We start from the raw sequence: 16,579 nt of genomic DNA on the forward strand, positions 1-16,579 counted from the left end.
GTCAGTGTAAAGATTTATAAGGCATGCAGTTTCTTCCTCTGTCCAAGGCGAATTGTTTTCAAAGTCCTCCTCCATTGTGATAGCTGTAATATCACTGTCCGTGGCCGTAACGTGGCTCCTCCACAACGGAAATAGGCACGCGGTCTGGCGCATTGGTTCTGGCCTGGCGTCGCGTAAGTGACGTCACGGACAGTCAAAACCCATCTGAGTGTTGGGAGCTGTTCAGACTGAGACGCATCTGTCCATATCCGATACGAATGCGATATGAAACTACCTCTGGATGTGGTTTGCAACCGTTTGGCAAAAATCGGATTTCATGTGATCTGTCACTGTTCAGACTTCAAAATCGAGATCCGATTCAAATCTGAATGGGCTAAAAATCGGATTTTGGGTGGCAGTCTGAACGCAGCCAGAGAGACAGACACACCCAACAAGGAACATGAACAGGCGAGAGGGCTACTGGGAATATGTTTTGTGGGCAAATGAAACCAAACCACTGTCAGTGAAACATGCGGGTGGTAATGTCCTTGTTTGGGCCTGTTTTGTTGCATCTGGGCCAGGACAACTTGCCATCATTGATGGCACCAATCACCAATGGGTTTTGAGTTATACCAATGAATTTAAAAATAAAATGTCAGGACATCAGTCCATCTTAAGTGAAAATGGGTCATGCAGTAAGACAATGAGTCCAAGTACACAAGACGTTCTGGTTAAAGAAGAACAAAATTAATATTTTGGAACGGCCAAGTCAAGGTCCTGACCATAATCCAATAGAAATGTTGTTGGGGGACCTGAAGCAAGCAGTTCATGTGAGGAAACCCACCAGCATCTCAGACCTGAAGTGGTTCTGTACTGAGCAACAGGCTAACCAGCTAACCAACAGGCTCCCAGCTGCTGTAGACGACTGGTCAGAAGTTAGTGGAAACGTTTAGTTTCTGTTATTGCTGCACAGGGAGGTCACACCAGATACGGAAAACAAGGGTTCAGTACTTTTCCACTTCGCAGATTTGTACAAATGATTCATTTTCGTGAATAAAATAAACACAGAAGTATAATATTTCTTTTTCATTTGTTTGATAAGGTTCGTTTTGTCTGTTGTCTGGACTTGTGTGAAGATCAACTGAGTCATTTTTATGCAGAAATGTCAAGGGATTCTGAGGAGTGCAAATACTTTTAAGCAGCACTGTAGTTGTGATGGTCAAACCCATCCTCAGAAGTATTAACACTTGTAAAAAATGACCCGACAGTGACCAAAGGGCCCCACGACATTAGTATTCCATAAAAAAAATTGCTCCCAAAAGCCGAATAAAAACAAGACCGTGTGTGCGTCCATGTGTGTAAAGGGTCAAGAATTGTCATCTCCTTGGACTGATCTACCCTCTTAGATCAAAGCAAACTTCCAGGACAAACTGTGGAGTGTCCCGAGTTCCGGACACCGCCTGGAAAATCCCACTCACTGGAAAAATAGTCACCATGGGAACTGAGCGCTGTCATGTGTGTGTGCGTCTGTGTCTGCGTATGCATGTGTGTGTGTTTGTGCATGTAAGGCATGGAGGCTGGGTGTCCCGCGGTTCACTGAGACCTTTTATGTGGGTCACACTTAGTTTGTCTGTTGCATTATCGTACACTTTGAGCAAGCACACACCCACACACCCACATACTTTCTCACACACACACCGCTGCTTGTTGGGCCGTGGTTAACCAGCCAGGCCCCGTTAACCGCGGCCCGGCTACAGTATGTTGCTGTGGTGATTGCTGAACCTGGCCAGAGGTCACTGTTCAAAAGCGGCTCGGCATTCAAAAAGGTCACTCATTGCCGCTCCATAGGTGGTGACTCCTCTAGTCGATGAGTAAAGAGAGAATGAAAGCTTTAAGGGTGAACGAGCCAAAGCTCTCCTTTGACTCGGATCATTTGGAGACAATGTTCACCAGAGAGTGATACTGAGAAAGAGAAAAGGGAGCAGAACCCCATTTTCACACAGTGAATTTGTCATATTGCTGCGTTCACTTGCTTCTGTAAAGCAGAGGTTTGGGGGGGATTTATGTACACTTTACTTCCCCTGTAGAGGCAGCGCTGCTGGAGAGCAGCAATAAAATGTAAAACAAGGACACGGCGGAAGGACAAATTCCAAAAAAGATTACATCGATGAATCAACTCCCTCTGTCTAAACACCTTACTGATTTTTTTGCTGCATAAAGATACTGATAGGTTGCTCTGCACCAGGGTCAAGTTGATACGCAATGAACACAATTAAACAAATAAAAAGCAAACCTTGATGAGAAAAAAAAAAAAGATTAACATATTTTCAGAAATAAAAATCTGAGCGCCAACAATGACGGTGGATGAATTGACAACAACCGTCACTCTGTAGCCTTGCTGTTTATTAGTACAACATTGTCCTCTGTCCAGCAAACTATCTCATGTTTAGAAGTTGCACTGCTAAGAACAAGAATCATCTTGGATTCTGTGAAATATTTAGAAGAAGCTGATTCATGGACCAACAGCGTCGCTGAAAATTATTGATTAAAAAACAGCTGGAACAAGCCACAAAAACATGGACAACGTTTACACAAAGACAGGCCAATGTAATTATCTTAAGTTCTGGGGATGTGGATGTAACATTAACAAAACTTTCGTTCATCTTTCATGCTGGTATTAGAAACAGACTGTGTTGTTAAACTTGATTTTTTAGTAAATAAGTGACCAAATAAGCTTCGGGGTATTAAGCTGTTCCTCGGCGCACAGGGAGGAGATAAAGGGAGCGTTCAGGCGGTGAGAGTTTGGGAAGGATGACTGAAGGACAGGCTGTCTGTTGTTGTGTTGCTGCAGAGCAAGAGTGACACTGATACGGTGTGTGTAAACAATCAAACACTGACTTTCCGCCAACCTTGCAACAGGCAATCAGAGATGGTGACAGCTGTAACCTCAAAAAGCCTACAAGGCTTAAAACTAAGAGCGCATGACAAAAATGAAGAGTATCATGAATAGAGTCAGACTGAAAAAACAAAAAAACAAAAAAAAAAACTAAGACTAATAACACTAAAACAACACAGCAAAAATCCACACATTTTTCACAAAGGGCCCTCATGAGAGCAGATACTTATAAATATCTAACCATGCCTTCTGTCTACACCAGGACAGGACTGGGAGTTTAAAGCAAAAGGAGCAAGGACAGATGAAGGAGGGGGGAATGTAGCACACATATGTGGTTGAGAACTGTTTAAAAATACAGTAAGTGATTGTTCATTTGGGGCAGACTAAAAAGCATATCTTGCAAGAAATCATGCCCTGCGCTAGAATACGTTGATGCTTCGCAAGGGTTACTAATAAAGCCCTAATGTCAAAAGTCAGGAAATGCACGAAGCAGAGACTCAACAGATAATAGCAGGTGCTAATCGCTAGCATGGCTGCGCTGTTTTCCAGTGCATGCACAAGTTCTAAGCAGATTGTTTTTTTTCTTGCACATATAGACATACAAAACTAAACCAGGTGAATTTCAATCAATTTTCAGCTCTAAATGGGTGGAAGCACCTGGCTGGGGTCTTTTTATGTGGACGTCCTATGCTTTCCTTATCTATGCTGTGTTTCCTCTCACACAGACATGCAGCCACAACATTAAAACCATTGAGGAGAAATAAACAACATTAACCATCTTGTGATAACTTGTGACCAGGCACCTCCAGCCCATAGCAATGACACTGTGATGGCTTGAGTACAGGGTGGACCCAAAACGCAGAGAGACCGGTCGGCAGGTTTAACAAAGGTTTATTAACAGCTTCCTCAAAAGGCAAAAAACTACAAGTCAAAAAGCCGCTTAAGGTAGCAGAGCACTGCAGGTGGTGGTGACTGGTGACTGGAGGCTGGCGGATGGCAAGGACACTGACGTGGCTAGAAAACAGAGTCATCTGACATGTAGAGGGTGAACCAGGCTTTTATGGAGTGGTGATTGCAAGATGGAACTCAGGTGTGCTCTGCTGTGCTCCTCAGAAAAAGTGGGTCAGCCGCACCCCCGAGCCACCACCTGCACTACTAGAGAGAAAAAAGGAAAACCTAAACACGGCCACAAACTATATGAACATAAGACAAAAACTCAAACCATAACAAACATAAGACAAAAACTCAAAGGATAACAGACACTCCTTGATGCAGCAGCCATCTCCAGCAGGATGCAGCCTGATACAGGCACACACACAAAAACAGTTTAGGAACAACTAAAAACACATGAAGAACAGCACAAGGTGTTGACCTGGCCTCCAAATTCACTAGATCCCAAACTGATCAAGCATCTGTGGGATGATCCACAAAGGCCCCTCCCCTCAACCCATAGGACCCAAAGGCCCCCACTAACAATATTCTGTTGCCAGACACCACAGGACACCCTCAGAAGACCCATGTCCATTCTCTGATGAGTCACAACTGTTTGATAAAACTTCATTTATATGTATTGTGTTCAAATATGTTGCCGCCGACATTAGTCAATATATTAATTGAAATAATTATTAACATGTTAATTTAATGAATAAATAATCATTTGTTGCAGCCCTGTACTAGATAATAAAGGTGATCTGTAGTTGTATCCCTAACACTTACAACTCTTCTGACCTTTTAGTAAGACAATAGCTTCACTGAAAACAATGAGGTTGGAACACCGTGGTCGCCATTGAAACTTTTTAAAACTAATTTAACTTAATGCATTTTTGAAGGCTGTTTTGTTCATATTATAGCCATTGAAAGATATGTCGAAAAAGCCTAAATCTGGCAGGTTTCCACGTGTGCAAAACCACAGCTCATACCCCTTTTTCCGTGAAACCAAAACTATCTGTTGCCTATTGAGTAATTAAGGGTAAAATCAGCGTAGAGGACAAAAAAAAAAAGTGGGAGCTCGAGACATTCTACATCTGTCTGGCATTTAGTATGCTGCATTGTGCATTTCCTCCCCAAAGGTAAAATTGCAGACTTGCTTCAGCAGCTACTTCCATGCCAGATGATGGTGTTTGATAGTTGTGTGAGAGTGAAACTAATGAATTAGAGAACAGAGGGTGTGCAGAGTGCATGCAGATCTACAGGGAGCTCTGTCAGCCAAGGGGAACGGACAAGACGGAAAGCCCACCTTGAATTTCAACACGCATTCACCCTTGCAAATCAATAACCCCACACCCCAGCATGCTCCTAAATACGCAAAGGCATACACATATAGGCAACCCACGTACATATGCCTAGACAGAACTGCACACACACACCGACAGAGGAGGATTTCAACAGGGAATCTTTGATGTAAACGCTCGATTTTGCAGACACGATCATAGGCCATGCATCAGCGCATAATGTCAACCTTTTTAAAAAAAAAAAAGTTTGAAATACTCTTTTCCGCCTTTCACTTTTCAGTCTCAGAAATTCTCTCCCTTTCTATTTTAGGTCCAAAGTATGCAGATAATATTCCGATGAGTTCCAGATGGACCTTAGTAGAACCATGTGTTCGACTCAGCCCTCCAAGCTCTATCGATTTCAAGATCAGAACACGGTGAGGTTCTCCAGCTATCACTTCCCCCTTTAGCGCAAAGACGTCCTCCAGTTCTGAGTGTGTAAATCAACATATTCGATCTCCGTGCGCTGAGAAGACAAAGGATGACATGAAATGGGATGATGTAGAAGAAAGTGTGCCTGATAGTTTTATATCTGATCCCTCTGTCAGAAACTTATGAGGAATCAAAAGTGAAAGAATATGATCTTTAATCCACAACTTGGAAGTATTCTTTGGAAACTAAATGCTCCAATATGTCGACAAGCAAGACACAAACATTCTCCATTTGGCATTTTTAGAGCAACAAGCGCTCTGAAGCAGCTACAGTGCTGACGAGACAGCAAACAACGAGTCGAAACCATGACTGCATCCTTTCTTATATCTTAAACTACGACAGGTCGCCGTCAGACAAAAATACGAGCATTATAAACGTGTGTCCTTGTGTAAATAGGTGAAATTCAGGGATCAACAGCAGCTCTAGCTAAAATGACCACAGAATACCGTATCACCTCCGCGGAGGAATCCACCAATCGGTGCCCTTGATGCCTCTGACTCAGCTTGTGCCAGTCAACCTGTCAGTCTGTCCACCTGTCCGTCCGACTGACAGGTCCCAGACCGTCCCGCCCGTCTGTCTCTCTGTTGTAACTCTGATGCCGTATTCACATCGTGACTGCGTGAACAGACAGGGAAGGAGATGGGAAAGTCACTCCAATCGGTAAATCCAGCATACACACAAATTCATGGGGGTGCACAGGGGCAATAAAACAAGTGAATCTCTTCCTTCCTTCATTTGTAGGTTACACTGAAAGAAAGCCTGGTGTAGAAAAAAACAAGTTTCCCAACAAACCTAAGCCTTTGACTGAGGTAACATATTCATAATTTTCCTCCCCTTGTCTTTCTCACAACATGACCACTCTTACCTGAGCCTGTAGCACCTTTAGTAAGAACACAAATAGAGGCACCTTTCTGGAAATCCATTCTAATGACAAGACCAACTATCATGATTTGGCAAAAATTTGACATGATCAGTCTGTGCCGCCCCCTCCCTCGCCACAAGGGGGGGCTAACTGGACAGGGTTTTTGAGCTGCTACAGGAATTTCTTTCAGAAAACTAGTCATCGCTGGCAGCACACTTCAGAGACAAAATGTACTTAATCAAGTTACATCCTCAACTTGGTCGGTGAAATCAGTGGGAGATAAAGTGTCTGCCTCCAAAGCCAAACTGGGCCTGTAGAGACAGTAAAGGAAAGGAAAAGGAGCATATTTGACAAAATTCCCGAACATTAGCTGGGATTTTTACCAGCTGGGAGAAGACTGAGGCTTTTATCCCTACTGGTGCGCAGTCACCTGGCTGAACTGTTGACAGAATTTGACTATTACCTCAAATTAACATTTATGAATGCCCCTAGCGAGTTGTCCATGTCAGCGTGGGAGGAAGATCAACGACCTGAGTTTGCAAATAACCATCGACTCGGTGGGCGGTTTGGGAGGCTCCCGTCACACTGACATGGAACCGTCTCGTTGCAGGGAAACAAAACCTCCCATAAATTCAGAGACACTGGTGAGTTGAGATGTTTTTATATGTTCATGCAAGGAAAACGTGGCACCTTTATCTACAAACTGTCTATCTGAATGGTCACCCTGATGTCAGTGGAAACTCTACACAGCCTCCTCCTCTGCCCACATTACAAATTAAAAGGAGCTGTAGCCAGTTGGACTCACAGTGCGATCGTTTCTCTTCATGACCTGGATTATTCTGCACAATTTGTTTAGAGAAATGTAACGGTTGATTTATGGCATTATTTTTTTTGGTACTTTTAACAACAAAAATTGCATATCTCAGTTGCTGGTGAGTTTGAATGGGTCTTGGATGCATGATCAGTCTGTTTTATGGAGTTTCAGCTATTTCTTTAAACTCAGTGCCTTGATTATCGTTTGTCAAGTGCTCTTACCAACGTCAAGAATGAACTTTCAGGATAAACTTAGTAAGTCGACATAAGTGTATTTAAAAAGGAATGAAGTTTTTTTTTCGTAATACTGCAACAACGGTACAACATTGATCTACAACAATCAACTGAAATATGTGTATAAGCTCCACAACTAAGAACTAAGTGGTAGAAGTCAGGAGTTTATCTCCCATTTCATGACAAAAACTAGTTGGATTATGTTTTGCATTGTGAGCAGAGCCTCATCAGACTAGTTGGTTTGTCAACTTCAGTCCTGTGCAATGACGCTCCAATCATCCTGCCAACTTGTCACTAATCATGTGACAATAACAACACGAACGCCTCTGAGAAGACAGGTGAGGAGCCCAGTAGGTCATTGCAGCAAACTAGCAGCATTAGCGTGTGGAAATACTTCACTAAAGATGAAGCCCATTCTGCCTTGACATGCAGAATATGTAAGTCAGTCCTGAAATACAACTAAAGTACTACTGCAATGCACATTCATCTGAAAAGGCATCTGCTAACACTAGCAGAGGAACGGTCCAAATCCGCTCAACAGAAGTCAATTGATGACTTCACCAAACGCCCTGCAGTCACGGAGAGAAGGAGGCTGCAAATCAACTATTTGCTGGTGAATGCCATTGTCAGATTGGACTTTTAGCGGCAGAACAAAGGCTTCAAGAGAATTTTTTTTAACCTGGCTACACTATCCCATCTTACAGAAACGCTGTGGAGTACTATGAAATGCTATTGATGGCGCTGAGTTGCTGCCTGTTTTTATACAGGCTATACACATCTGCAGCGCGCAGTGTTGCAGACGCATGAACCTCAGCATATGAATTCAGGTCAAGAATGTAGATTTCATTGTGTTTCCATTAGTGACTTCATCAGCAACTAGTTTGGGGACTTGCCTTTCATCACATAATAGTCGACTTTAAAAAAAATCTGAACTTGTGCAACCCCTAGCAGCTACAAGACGAGCAGTAAGGGTGACCATCTTGTAAATCCTCCAAATTTGGAAAATTACAGGTTCCTGTTCTTCTCATCATAAATGCAGCCTATGATAATACTTCTTGTCCAAGAATTACCTGGTTATCAAGTTGTATCATGCACAACAGACTTTTGGATGTCTTACTTGTATTATGCAGAGTTTATTTACTGTAGTATATGTGACTCTCTACGTGAATATAAGACTAAACTTTTTGTTGGTTGCCGGTCTTTTTTCGGATCGGCCCAGTCGGCCCAGGATTTACGAGTCACTGACAGGATGGATTGACGACTAGTAAATCCTGTCAACACACACATGTGCACCCATGCACACACACACACACACACACACACACGTTCACAGATATACACTCACACTTGCAGGCGAGTCAAAAGGGTACACTGCTTCCTACTGTGTTGCCGAGCCCTACAACTGCTGTACGGACACATGCGGCAGTTGTCGCACAAACACTGCACATACACTCGTTCATGCAACACACACAGATATTCAACGGGCTTGGATAAAGTGCCAGAGTAGTCTCCGCAGACATCCCCTCCCTTTTCCTCACTTCCTTCAGTCAAACTTATAAAAGTTCTCTCTCTCTTAAACTCACTCACACACACACGTACACAAAGACATCCCATCCTAGTTTCCTGCAGTCCTTCCTGGACCTCATGTTGGCAAGCTGGGAATTGTGAGTGTTTGAGATGACATGGCCAATATTAGTCACCCTCACACACACTCTGTCAGTCACCACTCTACTCACACACTCACTGACAGACATTTCCAGCATTACACCACAGCATGTGCTCTGCAGCGCTGGACAGGCACACACAACAATCGCACACTTTTCCAGAAACGCAAAGACACGCACGGTAAACTCCACGCGGGGAAAAAAAACACGTCCATATAAAGCGGTACGGCATATTTGCAATAGACTAAATTCTTTAATCAAATTAAATCTGTGTGGGTGGGGACGGAGGGAAGCCCTGCTGTGTGGTCTGTTACTGTCAGCCAGCAACACACCACACACTTAGAGCCGATCACAAGCAATGAGTCTACGCACCACACACTCGCAATCAATTAGCTGAAACATCTGTGCATGGATGAGCTTATGTCCGTGTGTGTGTGTGCATGTGTGTGAGAGGGCGTGTGCAAATCATAACTGATTTAAAGTGAGGAACTGAACTCTCCTACTTTCCCTCCCTGCGGTGTCTCATTGTTGGCCCGGGCCGAAAAGTTTTCTTTTGCCAGGTCTGGCGTTCCCACACACGCTAGCGTAGATTTCAGCGTCTGCGTTAGCTTCATTAGCCGAGGAGAGAGAATGGGCACTGCACTGTTGGCATGTGGGTTAGATTAGCCAGGCCTGCCGAGCCTTATAAACCTCGTCCTATTACTGAGACGCAGAGACGCAGAGGGAGAGGTGGGGTGGGGGTCAGGGTCCTTTCTAATACGTCTAACAGAAAGGAATATAACTGAGACATGGGAGCGTGGGTGAGTTTCCACTAAAGACACCAGAGACAAACGGGCATCAGTGAGAGAGCAGCAAGGAGAAGAGTTGATGTGGAAACTCCCCCCTTTTGAAGAACGACACCTCGGAGACGGAGCACATACTGTACAGGCGCACAAGCATTATATAAGACGGGGCAATAATACATATGCAAAGTCTGATATTTTACAGTGCTTATATTTACTGCCTGTCACATGTGTGTACAAGTGTGTGTGTGTGAGAGTAGAAGAGTTATTTGAAGGGCAGATGATGTATGAAGACAACTCTTAAACTGCCTCTGTCTCTGTCTCGACCCTCCTCTCTTCTGCAGCATATATCACCATAGACGCCCATTAGCTTGACATTAACACACATCAAGACTGACTTTTAAAAAATGATCTATGTGTGTGTGTGCGCGCTCAACGTCTCTGTGGGACAACGTGGATTATTTATTTATTTTTATGTATCCGTGCTAGGTCGGAGGTGGGCGCTGCGTCAGCACACAAGGTGTCTCTGGCTTGCTGCGGTGCATTGTGGGCATCTTGACAGGACCATCTGGGTCTGCGGCGAGATACCGGAGCACGACACTCGAAGTGCACACACACACACACACACACACACACACACAGGAACACCATCAGCACAGGCACAGGTTAGGTGTTTAACTGCTCACGACACCGGTACGTGATGAATCTGTTCTGCCACAGACGTTTGAGTTCATTTAAACATCTGTTGCTGGTAGCAACCACGCGGTTCTACAGCAGCTGCAGTTTATCTGTAAAAAGCATCTTTCATATATTACACTGTTTGCTGGATAGATGTTTTTTGTTGCTTGTTTGTCATGTATCTTCAGTGCTGACATTGTGCTAGCTGTCTGAAGCTAATATAATAATGTAACATGTTATATTTTCTTTCAGTGCACGGCTCCTTGTCGCTGCATTTGGGGCTTAGAGTGGCAAAACTTGACGAGAGAGCACAGAAACAACAGTAAAGGACGTAATACGGGATAAGATACTGCATTATCGGACTTCAGTGAATTCTAAACCTTCATTAAAGAGACAAATCGATGAAGAGAAATACAGCTGGAGCTTCAAAGCCCGATCATCCTGTCTGGGATAAATACCAATAGGAATGTTTATTACTAATCTGAGCTAGTCAGGGCCTAATAAACCTACCTAACAGGATTTTCATTTAATTTATTTCTCGAATATTGGCGGGGTCCGGTAAGCTCACACATTCTCATTCCCTAATCGTCATACTGCTGCTTTGTCTGCATCTCTAATATCTGGCTAACTGCTGATGTCATTGACTTTTACTGTAAGCTAAATTAGATTCCTGCGTTGTACCTCCTACGGGCACTTGATTTGATGCCGGTGCCACTAACCGGATCAAACGGCGCGAGGGAGCCCATGCAAGAGATAACAGAGGTTGCATATAGCGGGGACGTGCGTCTGGTTTTTAACGTATCATGTGTAAGAGCTCATGATCTACTCACTCAGTGAAAGTGGCCTGCCGTAGCCAGGCTCAATTCAGAATTTGAATTCGGTAATACGACACTTGATTTAGTTATGGGGCCTGTTTCAATCGATACAGAGAAAAAATACCTCCGCACGCAACTGGATAGTCCTTCGTCCAGTCGGAGCCATTTCGCTTTAAACTAATTCAGCTCCACGGTGCTCAGATGACATGTATGACTGAGTCACCGTTACTCCTCTTTCCATCTCTGCGTGAAGAATTTGACTAGCATTATTAATTCCTAAAGAAGACTGGTATTTGTGGCAAAAAAAACCCCAAAAAAAACATCTTCAACAAATGAACACAAATCTTGATAAATTTCCCTCATGGGGCGTGCATAATCATTACATTTAAACAATGTGCAATCACTGTAATGAGTGTTTTATCAGATAGTGCCGCTTGCAGTCACTTTTAATGGCAACTTCTGCAAACACAAAGGCGATGAGTTGTGTTAATAAGTTCCCAACCCTCCCTTTGTCTGGCTAAAGCCAGGTAGGCAGGCTGATATGCATACAAGCAAGTGGACACAGAGAGAGACAGACAGCCCCACTGCTGTCTGGTATTGCTTCTTATCACCAAGTCACGGCTCTTATCAGAAACACGAGTCGGACGCGCAGCAGATTCATAACCGCATTACATACACCGCACAGACAGCTGTCTGGATTTACGGGTAGTCTGTGAGAAATTATATTTTCAAATATCAAATAACTATTTCATTTCACTATCAATGTAAATATCACACTGGAGGCGGTGTTTCCATCTTTCCTCCTTGCCGCACAACGAAACCTGCTCTTATGCTGACACTCAGCGCAGAGATAAGCATGGAGCCCTCTCAGACCTCTCAAGTACAGTCTATCAAGTACAGCCTATCTGACTTTTCCCTCCACACAGGAGAGTTCAGTACATAGCACGGCTGTACATAACATCACGGCGGTTAGATGGATACACACAAGGGGCGAGAATTCATTATATTTGGTTCATAACCTGACTACTCTCCCGGTAAAGATTTATTTTCCACTGTGCATTCACAAAATAGAGATAAATAGGCACAGGGAATCAACCGGTTAAGTAATATATCACAAATTTTGATATAAGAAAGCAAAAAGAGGAAAGTCATTCTACTGTTTGTGTAGAGAAATTGAAATTAAATATGAGCTGAAGAGATGGATCTCCAGCTTCTTACTGAATGTATCTACCGATCCCCCAAAACAAATGAAGGCACAGTTCACATATTCATCATATTTGTCAGGTTTCTCTGGATAAATCAATACTGTAGATGCGGTTTAAAAAAATCGAGGGGATTTGCAGGACCTTTCAAAAGCACTAGATGCCTTGCAAATACAAAAAAACAAAAATAAACATCTTAATTTTAGGACCAACGAGCCTGAATTCCTTCATAGGGATAAAAACTGGAGAAAAACAAACACTTGATATTCTGGTCTGATGCCGAACATTGGTTGGAAAAAAATAAACATTTCTGAGGTTATTCTTAACTGTTAACAAGAGACCCAGAGCTTTTATTCACAGTTAGGTAGATAAACAGAAAAATCCCGACTGATAAGTCTGACAGCGCTGTGGTTCTTTCCATTAGATTCTAGATGAAGGAGGACACTTGACCTTGCATGTGTTTTTAGTTTGCCTGTTTCCTCTGGTGCCTCCCTCGCCTCCCTCCTCCATCCTCCCTGGGGCAAGGTCTGGCCCTGTGCACCTCCACTTAAAATGACCCTCCACCTTCCAGCCCCCCCACCCTCCCGGGTGCACCTTCGGCCTGCTAAAATTAGTTTATGTGGCCGTGTGCGTGCGTGAGAATTTGTCTTCAAAGTCAAGTGCCTCATTGTGTGCGGAATTAATGGTAATCCTGCATAGTGCTCCTGTGCTGCATAAGCCCCTCGAGCTGCTTTTTTTTTTTTACCTTTTACCTCCAGAACAACACACGTCTCACTGAGTCCCGTCTTACCTAAAGACCTGCCCAGATGCACAAAAGACAGACAGCTCAGGCGGAGAGGGAGAGTGATGGGGGTCAGCTGAAACCAGTGGGACAGAGCAGAAGTTATGAAAGACTTCTTCTAATCGGCGGCCCCTTGTTGCGCGTCCCTGCACAGCAAGAGGAGCGCTCCAGGTCGCTGCATGCATATCTACACACGCTCCGGCTCAAATTAAACACCTTTTTTTTTTTTTTAACATTTTCAGACCTTCCTTCCTTCCTTCCTCTTTCATATTTACCTTTTCCTGCCTATTAATCCGATTTTGCAGTTTCCAACGCTCCCAAACTGCAGGATTTACCCATTAGGTGGAAAGTATCGTCGGACCTTTAGAAAGGAATGCAGGGAAAGGCTTAACCACAAATAAACATAACCATGTCATACGGTGAACACTATCTCTCATTTAACACCAGGAATTCTAAACAGATGTCTTGAAGCATTCACTTGCTCAACAGCGAGCGTGGCTTAATGTTTGGACATGGGAAGCTGAAGTGAGGGTTCACGCTGGATTCTGTCGGGACCAGAATACTTCTGCATTTCTGTAATAATCACAATGGCCACGCTCCAACCATAATACAAATCCCCAGCACGCGTGCGTATACACCGTACGTGCACGGACGCACGCAAGGAAACGCACACTCAAGAAAACACCCAGGTAATCATTTCCATACTTATTTTCTTTGCATTCATTCTCCTCTCCCTTTCATATGTGTTCATAAAAACAATGCCAAGACTTTCAAAGTAGGTTTTATATATATATATGATTTTTGGAAATCCCATTTGAAGAGCGCTACTTAAAGTGGCGGTGGTGCTGCTCTGTACCCCGTCAAAGATTATACAGGAGACTGATGCCAGAAACACCCAATCTGATCCAGCCCCATCTAATTAAACATAATCCCCACTGGTCTGTACACACCACAGGACAGTTAAATAAAATCTAAATGGTCACACACGCAACTGCAGAAAGTTTTCAGGCAAACCACTTTCACTTATGGTGCAGTAAACTCAGCGAGACACCTCGAATGCGGGACGGCAAGGAACGAGAGAAAGAAAAATATGGGAAACATGCGTCACAGTCGGTTCTAGGGCACAACGGGGCGAGGAGAGCGGGCTCATACACAGCAAACATGCCGAGCCACTTTAACTGCTAGTGTGAACAATAAAAGCCTACTAATGCCGGCTAAATCCTGTTTATATTAAATATGCGAGGTGTTTCTTTTATGGCATGTGGAGAAACTGGTTCTAATCATCTTGAAAACGGGGCGCATGGAATGCACCTGTAAATTGGACTGACTTAGAAAACAAGCGTCGCCCACACTGCCCTCTTCAGGGAACACACAGGACACGGCTAGAGGTGGGGGGGAAAAAAAGAAAAGAGGTGAACAAGAGGAATGAGTTAGACTGTCTTAGCTATTTTGAGTGCATGCTTTATTCTTGGGTGTAATGAGTTCTTTGGGGCAGTGACACTGAGGGAAATTAAAATGTGTAGCTACCGTGCCCGTCTTCTGAACTGTATAACAAGATCCAGGTGCGTTCCTACGCGTGCTCAGGCTTACACGGACACAAACGGACCTCGGAGGGGCCCTAACTGCATTTAGGGCCGCTTGTGTGTTGTAGTAATGAGATATAGTGGTAAGTGAGGTGTTAAAAGTTCCTCTGGGTTGCAGCGCAGGTAGCGCAGGGACCACCACCTTGGTGCTAAGCTGCTGTCCATTTCCTGATCACTCAATACATCATCACACACTGGAGACAGCCTGCTTTGTACTTACACATAAGTGCATTCAAACACACACTGACATGCACATACTTAAACCCAGTGTGTGTGTGTGTGTGTGTGTGTGTGTGTATAAACACACAAAGTGCACATTAAAGCTTGGTGGTGACCCTGCACATAATCAGCTCTGTCCCCGGGGCACGTTGGTCTGCATGCTGTTGGTCACGCTCCAGCCCAGAAATGCAGTTTACCAGACTGCCGTCTTTCATCGGCATCTCCACGGCAACAACGCCCTAAGTCACCGTGACAACAAATTCCACCTGTGACACTTGCTGCCTCCCCCCCACCCCCCGAGCTGAACATTCAATCACATCTGCCTATCTGCTCTACGGCCCTAAACCGCTCTTCATAACTCTATTTCATATGTTCTCTAATCGGCCTCCATGCCTCCGTCCCACACTCAATCACTCCCACACTCTCTGTGAACTCTTTTTCTCTTGGTTGTTCACACACACACACACACCTCTGAGTTCTACCTTATTGGATGTATAGTTAGATTAACCCTGATGGAAAACAAATCCATCTGTGCATTAGCAGACAACCAATCAAGTGCACTGTCTCCTCATTCTCTGTCACTAACAGAAACAATATTAGCCCAATTTTTCACCGTGAATCTTTTGCTCCCAGGACGATGCAAATGTGTTTCCGATCAGATTTGGAATTAAATACAAATTTCACATGCACACGATGAAACTTGAGCTTTCAGGTATTTTCCTAAAGTGCTGGATAACAGTGAATTGATGTTACACTGTGTTGATCCAGACATTTTAATGCACAAGACCTAACTGGCATATTCAGGAAGTGCTCTGCTGCTCCCTTGTGGTTGCGCCAAAGAGGAGCAGGCATCACAGGCATCAGGAGATTTTACAGCAGCAGCGTTTATCAATGGTTGCCTAAATCTCTTTATAAATTCCATGTAATTCTAGACAGTCATGTGACATTTAAGGCCTTATTTTATTATTTATAGTCTAATTTGTCCTTTCCAGTGTTGCATTGCACATTCACAATAGCACTGAGCAACTTAGACTTAGACCGACTTTAATCATCCACAGAAGAAACTGGAAGTGAAAGGAAAGATAAAATAAAACAAAAATAAAATAAGATCAAAATAAAATACAATTAAAATATAAGTAAAAATCTAGTGAACATCCAGGGAATGGACATTGAGCAAGTGGACTCTTATAAGTACCTGGGTGTTCACCTAAAACACCAAATTGGACTGGTCTCACCACACTGATGCACTCTACAAGAAGGGACAGAGCAGGCTCTACCTTCTGAGGCGACTGAGGTCTTTTGGCGTGAAAGGGGCACTCCTGAAGACCTTCTATGACTCTGTAGTGGCATCAGCCATCTTGTATGGAGT

The sequence above is a fragment of the Chelon labrosus genome (genome assembly GCF_963514085.1).
Source record: "Chelon labrosus genome assembly, chromosome: 2".
In the NCBI taxonomy this organism is placed as follows: domain Eukaryota; kingdom Metazoa; phylum Chordata; class Actinopteri; order Mugiliformes; family Mugilidae; genus Chelon; species Chelon labrosus.